This window comes from Tamandua tetradactyla, chromosome 6, assembly GCF_023851605.1.
Source record: "Tamandua tetradactyla isolate mTamTet1 chromosome 6, mTamTet1.pri, whole genome shotgun sequence".
Taxonomy (NCBI): domain Eukaryota; kingdom Metazoa; phylum Chordata; class Mammalia; order Pilosa; family Myrmecophagidae; genus Tamandua; species Tamandua tetradactyla.
Genome location: NC_135332.1, coordinates 8,993,273 through 9,010,187, shown reverse-complemented (window position 1 = coordinate 9,010,187; position 16,915 = coordinate 8,993,273). Strand labels below are relative to the sequence as shown.

General features: G+C 41.5%; 1 pseudogene; it reads left to right on the top strand.

The window, feature by feature from the left end:
- Window positions 1-11,545: 11,545 nt before the first annotated feature.
- On the top strand, window positions 11,546-11,891 carry LOC143685794 (large ribosomal subunit protein eL30 pseudogene; annotated as a pseudogene).
- The last annotated feature ends 5,024 nt before the right edge of the window (window positions 11,892-16,915 follow it).

The following is a 16,915-nucleotide window of genomic DNA, read 5'->3' as shown; positions in this document are numbered from 1 at the left end:
TTGGAAGATATTTCTAATTCTTTTCATGACCCACCCCCACCACCCCTCATTTCTTCTAGACCTATAACTAGACTAAAGTCCCAACAGGCCCCTAAAGGTGAGGTACAAAGTATCACACATGAGGAGGTACGTTATACTCCAAAAGAACTGTGTGAGTTTTCCAATTTATATAGACAGAAATCAGGGGAATATGTGTGGCAATGGATTTTAAGAGTGTGGGATAATGGTGGGAGGAATATAAGGCTGGATCAGGCTGAATTTATTGATATGGGCCCACTAAGCAGAGATTCTGCATTCAATGTTATAGCTAGAGCAGTTAGAAAAGGTGTTAACAGCTTGTTTGGGTGGTTGGTTGAAACATGGATCAAAAGGTGGCCAACATTACCTGAGGTTGAAATGCCAGAACTGCCCTGGTATAATGTAGATGAGGGGATCCAGAGGCTTAGAGAGATTGGGATGTTAGAGTGGATTTATCATGCAAAGCCTGCTCTTACACCCCAGGAATGTCCAGAAGATGCACCTTTTACCAGAACAGTGAGAAATAAGTTTGTGAGACTAGCACCATCATCCCTCAAGAGCTCTGTGGTTGCACTTCTCTGTAGGTCAGATATTACTGTAGGAACTGCTGTCACTGAGCTGGAATCCTTAAACACAATGGGGATGACAGGATCCCGAGTTGGCAGAAGCCAGGTGGCAGCACTTAATCACCAAAGACAGGGTAGACGTGGGTATTATAATAGACAACAAACTCAAAGGAGGCATCAAAATTATATGACACGCAGAGATTTGTGGCATTGGCTAGTAAATCATGGGGTGCCTAGAAATACAATAGAAGGGCAGTCTACTAAATTCTTGTTGGAGCTGTATAAACAAAAGAGTTCTAGGTCAAGGGAACAGAAGTCTAACCTGAATTACAAAAACACAGAATCACGGCCCCTTAATCAATTTCCAGACTTGAAACAGTTTACAGACCCTGAGCCCCTTGAATGAAGGGGAGGCCAGGTCCCTATGGGGAAGAAACCTGTTACACTGCCACAAATTTATACTGTTGACCTTCCTCTAAGTCTTCCTCAAGGAGACCGACGGCCTTTTACCAGGGTAACTGTGCATTGGGGAAAAGGAAATGATCAGATATTTCGGGGATTATTAGACACTGGTTCAGAAGTGACATTAATTCCAGGGGACCCAAAACGTCACTCTGGACCACCAGTCAGAGTGGGGGCTTATGGAGGCCAGGTGATCAATGGAGTTTTAGCTCAGGTCCGTCTCACAGTGGGTCCAGTGGGCCCCCGGACCCATCCTGTAGTTATTTCCCCAGTTCCGGAATGTATAATTGGCATAGACATACTGAGCAACTGGCAGAATCCCCACGTTGGTTCTCTAACTCGTGCAGTGAGGGCTATTATGGTGGGAAAGGCCAAGTGGAAGCCACTAGAACTGCCCCTACCAAGCAAAATAGTAAATCAAAAGCAATACCGTATTCCTGGAGGGATTGCAGAGATTACTGCCACTCTTAAGGACTTGAAAGATGCAGGGGTGGTGATTCCCACCACATCCCCATTCAACTCTCCTATTTGGCCTGTGCAGAAAACAGATGGGTCTTGGAGAATGACAGTGGATTATCGTAAACTCAACCAGGTGGTAACTCCAATTGCAGCTGCTGTTCCAGATGTAGTATCATTGCTTGAGCAAATCAATACATCCCCTGGTACCTGGTATGCAGCTATTGATCTGGCAAATGCTTTTTTCTCAATAGCTATTAGTAAGGACCACCAGAAACAGTTTGCTTTCAGCTGGCAAGGTCAGCAATATACTTTCACTGTCCTACCTCAGGGGTATATCAACTCTCCAGCCCTATGTCATAATCTTGTTCGCAGAGACCTTGATCGTTTCTGCCTCCCACAAGACATCACACTGGTCCATTATATTGATGATATCATGTTGATTGGACCTAGTGAACAAGAAGTAGCAACTACTCTAGATTTACTGGTAAGGCATTTGCGTGTCAGAGGATGGGAGATAAATCCAACAAAAATACAGGGGCCTTCCACCTCAGTAAAATTTCTAGGTGTCCAGTGGTGTGGGGCTTGTCGAGATATCCCTTCTAAGGTGAAGGATAAATTGCTGCATCTGGCCCCTCCCACAACCAAAAAAGAGGCACAACGCCTAGTTGGTCTTTTTGGATTTTGGCGACAACATATTCCTCATTTGGGTGTGCTACTCCGGCCCATTTATCGAGTGACCAGAAAAGCTGCCAATTTTGAGTGGGGACCTGAACAAGAGGAGGCTCTGCGACAGGTCCAGGCTGCTGTGCAAGCTGCTCTGCCACTTGGGCCATATGATCCAGCAGATCCAATGGTGCTGGAAGTGTCAGTGGCAAATAGAGATGCTGTCTGGAGCCTTTGGCAGGCCCCAGTAGGAGAATCACAACGCAGACCCTTAGGATTTTGGGGCAAAGCCTTACCATCTGCTGCAGATAACTACTCTCCTTTTGAGAAACAGCTTTTGGCCTGCTACTGGGCCTTAGTAGAGACTGAACGCTTAACCATGGGCCACCAAGTTACCATGAGACCTGAGTTGCCTATCATGAGTTGGGTGTTGTCTGACCCACCAAGCCATAAAGTTGGGCGTGCACAGCAGCACTCTATTGTAAAGTGGAAATGGTATATACGAGATAGAGCCAGAGCAGGTCCTGAAGGCACAAGTAAGTTACATGAAGAAGTGGCACAGATGCCCATGGTTTCCACTCCTGCTGCCACATTACCTTCTCTTTCCCAGACCAGAGCTATGGCCTCTTGGGGAGTTCCTTACAGTGAATTGACTGAGGAAGAGAAAACTCGGGCCTGGTTTACAGATGGTTCAGCACGATATGCAGGTACCACCCGAAAGTGGACAGCTGCAGCATTACAACCCCTTTCTGGGGTGTCTTTAAAGGACAGTGGTGAGGGGAAATCCTCCCAGTGGGCAGAACTTCGAGCAGTGCACCTGGTTGTTCATTTTGCTTGGAAGGAAAACTGGCCAGAGGTGCGTTTGTATACTGACTCATGGGCTGTTGCTAATGGTTTGGCTGGATGGTCAGGGACTTGGAAAGACCATAATTGGAAAATTGGTGACAAAGAGGTCTGGGGAAGAAGTATGTGGATAGACCTTTCTGAGTGGGCTAAAAACATGAAGATATTTGTGTCCCATGTGAATGCACACCAGAGGGTGACTTCAGCAGAGGAAGATTTTAATAATCAAGTGGATAAGATGACCCGTTCTATGGATACCAGTCAGCCTGTTTCCCCAGCAACTCCTGTTATTGCCCAATGGGCTCATGAACAAAGTGGTCATGGTGGTAGGGATGGAGGTTATGCATGGGCTCAGCAGCATGGACTTCCACTCACCAAGGCTGACCTGGCTACAGCCACTGCTGAGTGCCCAATCTGCCAGCAGCAGAGACCCACACTCAGCCCCCGATATGGCACCATTCCCCGAGGTGACCAGCCAGCTACATGGTGGCAGGTTGATTACATTGGACCACTCCCTTCATGGAAGGGGCAGCGATTTGTTCTAACTGGAATAGACACATACTCTGGATATGGGTTTGCTTTCCCTGCACGCAATGCTTCTGCCAAAACTACTGTCCGTGGGCTTACAGAATGCCTTATCCATCGCCATGGTATTCCACATAGCATTGCTTCGGATCAAGGAACACACTTCACAGCAAATGAAGTGCGGGAATGGGCACATGCTCATGGAATTCTCTGGTCTTACCATGTTCCCCATCATCCAGAAGCAGCTGGATTGATAGAACGGTGGAATGGCCTTTTGAAAACTCAATTACGGTGCCAACTAGGTGGCAAAAACTTGAAAGGCTGGGGTAATGTTCTCCAGGAAGCTGTGTATGCTCTGAATCAGCGTCCACTGTATGGTGCTGTTTCTCCCATAGCCAGGATCCATGGGTCCAGGAACCAAGGGGTGGAAATGGGTGTGGTGCCACTCACTATTACTCCTAGTGATCCACTGGGAAAATTTTTGCTTCCTGTCCCTGCTACCCTGAGTTCTGCTGGTCTACAGGTTTTAGTTCCAAAACGGGGTGTGCTTTCTCCAGGAGAAACAACAGTGATACCACTGAACTGGAAGTTAAGATTGCCACCTGGCCACTTTGGGCTATTTATGCCTCTGGATCAACACACCAAGAAGGGAATTACATTATTGTCTGGGGTAATTGACCCTGACTATCAGAAGGAAGTAGGACTGCAACTACATAATGGAGGTAAAGAAGAGTTTTCTTGGAATATAGGAGATCCCCTGGGGCGTCTATTAGTACTACCATGCCCTGTGATTAAAATCAATGGAAAACTGCAACAACACAATCCAGGCAGGACCACTAATGGCTCTGAGACTTCAGGAATGAAGGTTTGGGTCACCCCACCAGGCAAAGAACCACGGCCAGCTGAAGTGCTTGCTGAGGGGAAAGGGAACATGGAATGGGTAGTGGAAGAAGGTAGTGATAAATATGAACTTCGACCACGTGATCAGTTACAGAAACGAGGACTGTAATGCTGTTTTGTTTGTGTTATACTATTTAAGTTGTAAGATATCAAGTTTAAGAATGAATGTTGTCCAAGGATTTGCACCCTATTCTGGAGAGATTTAATGTGTTTCCAGTTATATGCAGGACAGTTGAGTATTGTCAGGTAAAAGAAAAAATGTGTGCTTATTTTTGTTTTCATTTGGAAATCTAAGGTATAGGTGCCAAGTTGACAAGGGGTGGACTGTCATGGTTAGGGACAGGTGTCAACTTGGCCATGTTGTGGTACCTGTTCGTCTGATTGGGTAAGCACTGGCCTGTCTGTTGCAATGAGGACATTTCATAGGATTAGGTTATGATCACGTTAGCTACATCCACAGCTGATTCCATTTGTGATCAGCCAAAGGGGAGTGTCTTCTGCAATTAGTGATGCTAAATGCAATCATGGGAAGCCTTTTAAGGAGGACTCAGAGGAGATAAGTTGCATTCCTGCTTTGGCTGGCGAGCCTCTCCTGTGGAGTTCATCCAGGCCATCCATTGGAGTCATCAGCTTCGCAGCCTGCCCTGTGGATTTTGGACTCTGCGTTCCTACGGTCACGTGAGACACTTTTATAAATTTTATATTTGCAAGTGTTCCCTGTTGATTCTGTTTCTCTAGAGAACCCTAACTAATACAATAACCAGTTTAATTGAACACCATAAATACATGGAACCTTGAATAAGACATGAGATTTTGTAAGTTTGTCCAGGTTAGTGTGATGCCCCAATAAATCCCAGAGTGATTTGAACAAATAAAAAATTATTCTTTATTCTAATGAATAAAGAAGTATTTGCAAAGTCCCCTTGGGGGAATGGGGAGAAAGTGGGGGAAATTCAACTTCCCCATGTGGAGAATTCCTGATATTCTCGCAAGCAGTGGGAACAACCAAATCAATAGGCTGAGTCCTCAATCTTGGGGTTCACCTTTATGAAATTTATTCCTACAAAGGATAGGCTAAGCCTACTTAAAATTAGGCCTAAGAGTCACCCCCAAATCTCTTTTGTCACTCAGATGTGGCCTGTCTCTCTCTCTCTCTCTCTCTCTCTCTCTCTCAGCCAACACAGCAAGCGAACTCACTGCCCTCCCCCTCTCTACATGGGACATGACTCCCAGGGGTGTAAACCTGCCTAGCAATGTGGGACAGAAATCCTAGAATGAGCTGGGACTCAGCATCAAGGGATTGAGAAAAACTTCTTGACTGAAAGAGGGAAGAGAGAAATGAGACAAAATGAAGTGTCAGTGGCTGAGAGATTCCAAATAGAGTCAAGAGGTTATCCTGGAGGTTATTCTTACGCACTATTTAGATATCCCTTCTTAGTTTATGGTATATTAGAGTGGCTAGAAGAAAGTACCTGAAACTGTAGAGCTGTGTTCCAGCAGCCATGTTTCTTGAAGATGATTTTATAATGATATAGCTTTTGCAACGTGACCATGTGATTGTGAAAATCTTGTATTTGATGCTCCTTTTATCTAAGGTATGAACAGATGAGTAAAAACTATGGATAAGACATATACAAATAATAAGGGAAACAAAGGTTAAAATAAATTGAGTAGATTAAAATATTAGTGGTCAATGAAAGGGAAGGGTAAAGGGTATGGCATGTATGAGTTTTTTGTTTTTTCTTTCTTTTGCTGTAGAGATGCAAATGTTTAAAACAATGATCATGGTGATGAATACACAACTACGTGATAATATTTTGAGCTATTGATTATAACCATGTCAAGAATGTTTATATGTCAAGAATGTTTGTATGTTTGCCCATTGTTTATAAAAAATATTTATTTTTTAAAATCTTGTCCACTGTATAGAGTACTCCTATGGCTAAGGAAAAGTTTTCATAACTTTTCATTAAGAGCAGGCTAACAATTCACATTATTTTAACAGAGAGAAAACTGAACTTCAGATTTGTATGAACACATGGTGTTCTAGTTTGCAAGCTGACAAATGCAATATACCAGAAAGAGAATGACTTTTAAAAAGGGGAATTTATTAAGTTGTAAGTTTACAGCTTTAAGATCATGAAAATGTCCAACTTAAGGCGCCAACAAGAGGTTACCTTCTCTCAAGAAAGGCCAATGATGTTCAGGGTTTCTCTCAGATGGAAGGGTACATGGTGAAGTCTGCTAGCTTTCTCTCCTGGTTTCTTGTTTCAGGAAGCTTCCCCAGGCGCATTTTCTTTCTTCATCTCCAAAGGTCTCTGGCTACCAGGACTCTGTAGCTTTTTCCAAAATGGTTTCCTCTTAAAGGGCTCCAGTAAGAAACCCCATCTTGAATGGTGGAGACACATCTCCATGAAAACCATCTAATCAAAAGTTATCACCCAGAATTGGATGGATCACATTTCCATGGAAACAATCAAAAGCTTCCATCCAGCAACATTGAATAAGGATTAAAGACATGGCTTTTCTGGGGATACACAAGAGATTCAAACCAGCACACATGGTTTGGTACAAAAGCTCTTTTTAAAAAATATTATAAACAGGCTTATCAAATTTGTGATCAGCGTTGACTATGACATATAAATTTCACCTTTATAAATCTCCTACATCTTTCTATGTTCGTTTAGGGCTTGTAGTAAGTTACAAACACAATTCACTTTAATCAGAAAATATGGTCATCTTAGTATGGAAAATAATTAAAATACTATCTATCCCACCTATAGTTTTTTATTTATCCAGACTGCATATCAACAGAAATAAATTTGATAAATTCCCAAAGCTCTTTGAACATGCATACTTACTTCGAATACCAGTAATCATGAAAGGGAGAAAAGACAGAGATACTACAAAATAATGGAAGAAGGAAGAAATTTATGCTTGGTTTGGAACACAGCCGGGCATTTATATTCTTCATACTTACATCACAAAAATGATTACTTCACAATATGCCTAAAATCTCTTAGTTCAATCCAGCACTACCTTCAAATTTCAGAAAAGCCCAGGTTTGAAATATAATCAGCTTTTCCGTAATTAAGGGGTTTGTATCCAGAGAACACCCAATTTTTTTTCAACATTATTCTCAAGTGCTAAATAATACTAGGTATACGTTAGTTCACAAAATAGTTATGAACTTAAAAAACTAGTTCAGAGTTCTATCTGTTCAAATGCTACTTTCTTATTTAAAGGTCTTAGAAGTTTCATCTTTTCTATGAGGTCTTCTTAGGTCATTTTTTTATCTACCTGCCTTTAACATTTTTTCTAACATTTTTATTCTTTTATTAAGATAATTGGCAATTGCTTTAAATACTGCTCTGTTATAGTATGGCCTAGTATAAATATATTTTAACTAGAATATAAACTCTTTGAAGCTAAGAATTATGTCTTTTCCACTCATGACAGCACTTCCTAACCTTATTATGTAAGACACAAAACATATTGCCTGACATTAACAAATCTACTACAAATCCAAATTCTTCCACATACTGGGGTAACAAATGGCAAAGTAATTAAAAAGCCAGATTATTTGAAATCCAGGTAATCAAGGTTACAAAAAAATCTCATTTTTATTTCCTACAAAACTGATTTCTTAAATAGGATATATTTGAAGTATCAGCATAGCTTTATTTTTATTTTATTTATGTAAGTGTCATCATTACCAAGTACATTATTCAGTTTATGCCACCTGTCTAGTTAGGCTACTTTTAAGAGGAATTTTGAAAATGTGTTTATAATACTAGCTTATTTTACCAGTAAGCTTGTATAAATTTAGGGAAAACATATCTAAGCAGAATAAAATTGTGCTTGTTCAATTCAAAAAGTCATCAAAAAGCAAGACTCGAACTAAACTTTGCCACTGCAAATTTGCAGCTGTATTTGCTTTTTATTCCTTCTATTGGAAGTTTAAAGAGTTTTTCTGTTTTCACAGTATACTAAAATTATGAACAACCTCAAGAGTATTTGACTATCAAATTCTGGAAAACGTATTGCAATTGTTTAATTTGTCCCGAGCTTAAATCCAGGAAAACTTTTCCATAACTCTCAGGGCACCTTTCATTTTACTTACTGAAGTTTGGTAATCAGATCTTATTCAGTTATCCTATCCCAAAGGCTATTCATATTTTAATAATTATCTAATTACTATGATTACCATTACAAAGGTATTATTGGAAAATAATTTTAACAAACATGGCCTATCCAGCAGCATTTTTTCTATGCCTACCCTTTCTAATCTCCAGGCCCAGTTGAAAGAATTTTAAACCACACCTTCCCCCATCTTTCTGCACCAGTCTTTCCCTCATACCTGCTTTAGGTGCTTAGGCCCTGGAGGCAGGGATAGGTGAGACAGAAAGAATGAAGTCTGGCCTCTTGAACTTGGGTTTAAAAGTTTTAAATGAGGGCGGTGGGATTTGAGAGTTTCTATGGCCTTCTTTTAAATATTTCCAAATATTAGATCTATTTCACTTAAATCTGTCATGCGGACAATTGGAAAAGGTCTTCGCCTCTTCCCTGAGGCAGCTTTCTGGTAGCTTAGGAAAATTCCAGGAGTGGTTTCTTTCTAATGTTCATGTTTGCTTACAGTAATTATAAAAACTGTAAAGGCTTGAACCCAGCTGTGCAGATTGCTTTTCTTTCTTTCTTTTTGACTTCATGAGTACTAATTAATATATTGATGTAAAGGCATCTGTTTATTTTTAAGCAATTCAAATGGAGCTCTTTAAGAAATTTGTGTTAACTTGCTATTACCATCCAGAAGTATGAGGATATACACTGAACAAATAGAAAGTTAGTCATACAGAAATACTTTTGAGAGGGGTAAAGAAAGGATTGAGTATATGTCATCTCATCCCATTTCTGCCCTTTTTCAGAACAGTTCTAATTGTAATACAGTGTTCTTTCCATAGAGCCATTTCAGGCCATTTCTCTACTGATTTTAAATTATATTAAGGCCAGATTGTGTTACAAAAATAAACCTTTTTCTCATAGGCTCGTAACTAAATCTTTCCAGTTTTTCAATATGACCCAAAGGTTCCCATTTTCAAGAAATTCCATAATCAGTAACCTGTTAGGAACATGACCAATACAAATGCAGTAAGACACCAACTAACAAATTTAAAGACTCTTAACCACTTCCTATTTATCTAAGTAACACACCAATTAATAACTAGACTGAACATACCAACTAGCAATTAAACAGGCATTAGACACTTAACACACTGATTGTGCTGGTTTGAAACTATTATGTACCCCAGAAAAGCCATGTTTTAATCCTGATCCAATCTTGTGGGGTCAGACCTACTGTGTGGGTGGGAAATTTTGGATTGTTTCCATGGAGATGTGACACACCCAATTGTGGGCGTGGATGGAGATGTGACTACCCATTCATGGTGGGTCTTGATTAGTTTATTAGAATCCTTTAAAAGGGGAAACATTTTGGAGAAACCTCAGATGCAGACACCTGGAGAACAGTGGCTTCAGAGCTGGCAGAGACATGGACATTAGGAGATACTTGTAGCATTGACAGAAAGCAGATGCCTGTACATGGGCAGAACCCAGCAGATGTTGCCATGTGCCTTCCCATGAGATGCTAAGTGAACCGGAACATGGAGAGAGCCAAAGAAAGCCAAGAGATGAAACCCAGCCCTGGAGAAGCCAAGGGACAAATTCCCACAGGAACAGAGGCTGAAAGCAACAGAGACCAGGAGCAAGGGACCTGCAGATGCCAGCCACATGCCTTCTCAGCTGACAGAGGTGTTCTGGATGGCATCAGCCTTTCTTGAGTGAAGGTGACCTCTTGGTACCTTTATTTGGACATTTTCATGGCCTTAGAACTGTAAACTTGCAACTTAATAAATTCCCCTTTTAAAAGCAGTTCCATTTCTGGTATATTGAATTCCAGCAGCTTTCGCAAACCACAACACTGATTAACAATTAAACAAGCCCTAAACACTTAATATATCTAGGTAACACACTGGCTAACAGTTAAATAGGCCTACTTAATTTCATTGAATATCAAATAATCATTGGATGACTTATTTTTCAGGATTATATGCAACAGACAATTTCAGGGCAGGATTTTAAACCCGATACAGACGAAAACCCTGCCCAGATTCAAACCCTGTACAGGATCAGGGAACAGAGCAAGGAGCAAGGGGATCATTCTGGAAGCGAGACCAGGCTTTCAAACCTAGGTCTAGGAGACTCAAACCAGCATCAGATCCCCGATCCACTTATCCCCTGATGACCCATCCACCCAGTCAGATGTCCACACTTGGAACTGGAAGTAGTTTCTCTCTTTGAAGCTTTTTAAGACACCAAAAGAGTCTGGAGTGCCGGCAGAACAGAGAAAAGCTTGATTGCCAAGCCTCTGGACTAAGGAATGTCCACTGGCTGCAAAAGGCTTGGTTAATACATCGACCTACTCTGCTGGGGCTCCAGAACCTCAGGCAGTTGGACTCCCCTAGGAATCGTCATTCCATCTGTGTTGCCAAATTGTTATAGGACAAAGGTGGTGAATTCTTTGCCCAATGTGCTCAATGACCAATCCCAAAACATCAGGGTTTCAAAGAAAGAAAGAGCTTATTGCTAGGCATGAAGTAGGAAATCACGTGGCCTATCAACCCAAACATCTGCCACACAGACTGCAGTAATTCTGAAAGTTTTATAATATCAAAAAAATGGCCAGGTTTTAAGACAATAAAGCACAATGACTCCAGATGATGTGTTCAGAGGTAATCTAATTATTAAGCATGCACAGATAGTTTACATGAATGTATGTAAAAAAATGGCAGCCTTAACATGCTGACAGGCATGAATTTTAGTACTATAATAAGGATAGGTGACAATAGGTTAAAGTCTAAGCTACTGTGATCGTCAGGTGGGCCCATTTTGGTTAGATCCAGCTATGGTTTTCAAAACAACTTTGGACTTAGGGTGGGTAGGTTCTGGGCTGACCCAAGGCCCTTCATTAATAAACACTAGGGCCTTTCTCAATCCCTGGCCATCTTGGCAGCTGCTCTTGGTAGGGAGCTCTCTGCATGTAAGCCAGGTGGATGATGGCCACAAAAAAGACGAAAAAGTCACTGGAGTCGATCAGCTCTTGGTTCCAACTCATTATGAAAAGTGAAAGTACGTATTGGGATACAAGCACACTCCGAAGATGATCAGGCAAGGCAAAGTGAAATTAGTCATCCTCGCCAACAACTGCCAAGCTTTGAGGGAATCCAAAACAGAGTACTATACCATATCAGCCAAAACTGGTGTCCATCACTGCAGTGGCGATAATATTGAATTGGGCACAGTGTGCAGAAAATACTATAGAGTGTGCACACTGGATCTCATTGATCCAGGTGATTCTGATATCATATTCTAATGCCAGAACAGATTGGTGAAAAGTAAATCACATAAAAATTTTCTTTAATAAAACCAACCAGGGCTTGTTTTAAAAAATAAACATTAGGGCTGTCTTTAGTGATCATAAGACTCTGAAGTCGAAAAAACAGATAAAATGGGTACAAGTGAAGGTTAGTCACAAGGTTTTTACCATCACAAAGGCTAATACTTATCCTTATCAGAGATCAAGGCAGCTGGATTACAGTTTAAAGATTTCAGGTATTTCCCTCTATCTACTCCAATATACCAGAAAGCAAAAAGGAATATCTGTATAATGATTCAGGAACCATAATCATTCCTTAAATCCTAACTTCTCAGTTACAGTAAAAGCAATTTGTTTAAAAAGTTGATAATGTATTTAGGCATTCTGGAATGAATATATAATCTATAGGCACAACAGTTTTTCCAGGCTTTAGAAAATTGAAAACTCTAAGGGAGAGAAAGGAAAGACAAGAAAATATAGAAATAGTTCAGAGGAGGGGCCTCAGAGCCAGATTCCTATCCCCAACCCATTTTCCCTTCCGACTCCGAATTTTACTCACTTCTGCCATTTCACTAATTACAGACTCATTAACAACCAACATATGGTTCTTTTATCCAGTTCACTATTATTTAAAAATTACTAGATATATGAAATTATTCCAAGTACATGTTTGTAAAAGCCAAATAGTTCTAAATGGGTTGTACGGAAAAGTAACACTTCCTACCTGTCATGGTCAGCTTCGTGTGTCAACTTGGCCAAGTGGTGGCACCTGTTTGTCTGGTTGGGCAAGTGCTGGCCTGTCTGTTGCAATGAGGACATTTCATAGAATTAAATCATGATCATGTCAGCTGCATCCAAAGCTGATTCCATTTGGAATCAGTCAAAGGGGAGTGTCTTCTGCAATGAGTGATGCTTAATCTAATCACTGGAAGCCTTTTAAGGAGGATTCAGAAGAGACAGGCTCTCTTCCTATTTCACTGGTGAGCCTCTCCTGTGGAGTTCGTCCAGACCCTCCATTGGAATCATCGGCTTCACAGCCTGCCCTGTGGATTTTGGACTCTGCATTCCCACGGTCACGTGAAACGCTTTTATAAATTTTATATTTGTGAGTGTTCCCTGTTGATTCTGTTTCTCTAGAGAACCCTAACTAATATAATTAACCCTAAATAATAACTAATAGAGAACCCATAGGTCAACTTTGTAGAGGCAACTGATATCAGCTTTTCAGCTGTTTTCTCTGGTCTTTATCTCCATATTTTAAAATAATATGCATGCACTGAGATTTCTTGATCTGTCAGTTTCACATAATATCGATTGATCTGTTGCCATGGTAGATGGGATCTTAGGTCTTCCGTATACCCTCACTCTTCCTGCTTCCCAATCCTCTCAACCTATTTACATCACAAATTTTGATTGACTCTATAGAAAGTGTTTAGATTATGATGACAAGGCAAACATTGTTCATTGTGGAGTCACAGAGTATACCGTGACCATGTTTTCTTTCCTGTAGAACTCTTCATTTTTGCCTGGAGTTAATCATTTCATTTGTCTGATTTGATTTATTTTCTCTTTAAAATTAGGTAATATTCATTTGCCTAGTTTTTATGGCCCCCTCTCTGATTTTTCAAAATGCTTCATCATCTCTATTATACACTTCTCAGTAATGTTTCTATATGGCCCCAAGCGTAACTGTTAATTTGTTTCTGGGGACCTTCATTCTGAGGCTCTCCATCTCCCATTCCATTCTGGACTGGTACATGGCTGTCATCATGGAACTGCATATCCACTCTGCTCTGTTGGATCTTGTCTTTTAAATTCTGTGTTTTCCTCTTTCTTGATTTAATCCTTTGGTTGCACATCCTCCAGAATCTTCTAGAATAAAGGTTCCTAAAGATAAATATTTTGGGATTGTGCATATCTGAAAATGCTCTAACTCTACCGTCATACTTGGTTGAGAGTTTGCCTGGGTAGGTATGGAATTCTAGCTTGAAAATCATTTTCCCTCAGGATTATGAATAGTTTGCACCGTTATCTTCTTACTTCCAATGTTGCTATTGAGATGTCAAGGTCATTTTGATTTCTAGTTCTTTTTATGTTGCCTGACTTTTCAGTAATGCCTTAGGATCTTCTCTTTAAACTTAAAGTTCTGAAACTTTATAAAGATGTGCCCTAATCTGGGCCTTTTCTCCCATTAATGCTGTTGCTCACTCACTGTGCTCTTCAATATTAAGACTCATTCTTCCCTTCTGAGACATTTTCTGGCATCGTTTCTTTGATAATTTCCTTCCCTCCAACTTTTTTTGTTTTCTTTTTATTAGAGACGTTTTAGGTTTACAGAAAAGTCATACAGAAAGTACAAAGTGCCCATATAACGCCCCTCCCCAACACACACACACACACACACACACACACACACACAGAGTTCCCCCTTTCACTAACAGTTTGCATTAAACACTTAACCCATTTTTAACATGGAATACATTAAGAGGGTTAGGAGGTTCTCAGTCATTCACCTGTTAGTATGAATTCCTCTGCTCGGTTTGCTTGTCCTCCAACCCCTAACTACCATCAACTACCCTGAGGAAATGGAGGTCTGGTTGGTTAGAAGAGGGAGCAAGTGGGTCATTTGGGGTCATGGAGGGCCTGGGTGGGCTAGCAGCCCAGAGGAGTTAAGGCAGATTGGGGGAGGGTGCTGCAGTAGAGGGTATTCAGGGCACTGGGACTTGGATGCCAAAAGGAAGGGGGGAAGATGGTAAAGAATGCCTACCTAGATTTAAACTGTGCTCAAAGCCATGGCTAAATGCAGAGGACCAGTAGATTCCTCTGTTTCATGCTCCTGCACTGCAGAGAAACTGCCTCCAAATATCCAGCTTCCAGGTACCATGTGGGGGTTGAGCAGGACTGGGCAAGCAAACCTGGAAACCCAGGCGCCCTGGGAAATAGAATTTCTATGGGAAAACACATTCTGCATTCCAAACGACCACTTTATAAATGATCTTTTGGACCATGTCCTGCTTGCTAACTGGGGCTCCATTTATCTGGAAAGGGCCAGCCCTAGTGGTACTTAGGGTAGAGAGGCCATTAGCAGAAACGAAAAGCAAGACGTCCTTCAGTCCATTATGTTAAAAGAGGATTTTTTAATACTTTATTATTTATGATTTGCAACTTCAATTACTGTTTCCCGGAACAAACAAAATGTTACGTCTATACTTCAACTTACCGGAGCTAATAGATGCTTCTCTGCAATCACTCGCAGACCGCTAGGCCATCCTAAGGGCCCTCGGTGCCCCAGCTTCGCTTGCAGTTCTTTGATGTCTTTCACGCAAGTCATTTTCTATGCTTCAGGAAGTTTCCACGAGCTACCACAATGTGCCAGTTTTTATGTGCATAAAATGATATGCTGTATATATTTATTTTTTATATTTTTGCTATCTGATATATAAGCCAATAAATACAGGACACTCGCTGAATTAAGCAAAAGCGGACTTTATTTTTGAGTTTAAGAATGACGCTTCCTGCAAAACAGGTATCAGGGGTTCCCAAGGACCTCCTGTAGCATTCAGGATTCCTTTAGCGGGAGCTGGAAAGTTAGTCTCAGGGGCGGGAAGAGGCCCGGGTCCAGCGCTGCTTCTCTGGGACAGCGTCCCTTCCTGAGGAACACAGCGCAGTCTCCTGTGCTACAGCTAGATCTGAACATTTCCGGTTTTGTTCTTTATTTTTTCGTATTCCGCTTTTTCTGTCTCCGAGCGGAGGGGACGCCTGAATTAGACACAGAAGTGAAAGAGGAAGTGCCTCGGCACCAACCAAACCCGCAGTGGCAGCCCGCTGGGTCCGGGATCTCCGTGGACATACTGAAGACGCCCTCCGCGTGCTTTCAGCGCTTCCCGGGGGAGGGGACAGCTGCCACCCAGAAGCAGCAGCCAGCCTCCCTCCGGCGGGGCGCAGCCACAGCCAGGTGGGTGCTGAGCTGGAGGGGAAGGCGCAGCCACTGGCCTGGCACGTCCCCCAGCGCAGGCAGGTGTCCGCCGCGCGGGTGCCCCTAGGACTGTGAGCCAGTCGCATTGGCCTCCAGTTCACGCTCCAGGTCACTGAGCACCTGTGGGGACCAGCTGCTGCTGACTTAGGGACAGGACCCAAGGGTCCCCGAGAGCCCTGGAGGGCCTCACAGCGCTTTGAGAGAGGACAGGGGAGGGGAGGGGACATGAGAGCAAGGGACAGAGTTATGGAGGCGGAGGACAGGGCAGAGAGTCTGGGGCGGTCACACCCGAGTGGGTAAAAATTGCATCTTTCTCGTGCAGTGTGCATTTCTACTGCAATGTGCATTTCTACTGCAGCAAGGTAATGCAGGGCAGTGGTAATACATATTTATTAGAGGAAAAAAATGGAAGGACAGAGAAGTAGACAAAATAACAAAATCACCCCTGCTCCTCAGCCCAGAAGTAACCTTGGTGAACACTGGCTGACCTCACAGACTTTTTGGGGGCATACTCTCTTGAACATACTTGAAATCACGTGAGACCCCCAAAACTGTACATTCTGATTTTCCAGTCTATTTCTTTTTACTCCAAAAAGAATACTCTATGGATAAGGATGTTCATCACAGCATTGTGAAAAATACTGAAAAACTGAAAATGAATGTTCACTACTAGTGAAGTTATAGTCTCATAAATATTATAAATATAAATAAAATATTATGCAGTCATTAAAAAGATTGGCCTCGTGCTGTATTTATTAATATGGAAGGATGGCTCCAAAATCTTGCCGAATTTTTAAAAATTAGGTTTCAAGAGGTATACATAGCTTGTGCCTATTTATATAAAAACATGATGTATTCGTGTATAAGGAAAGATGCTTGTCAAAATCTGAATATCAGTTTTTGCTAGAATGAGTGTTTATAGTACTTTACATTTTTCAGTACTGTTTGGATTTTTTTGTAACAATCATTTCTGAGTTTTATCATTTAAAAAACTCATTTTCAATAAAGTCTATGTAACTCTATACTCATTGACATACAATGTATCCATTAAATAGTGAGTGAAAATGAAGG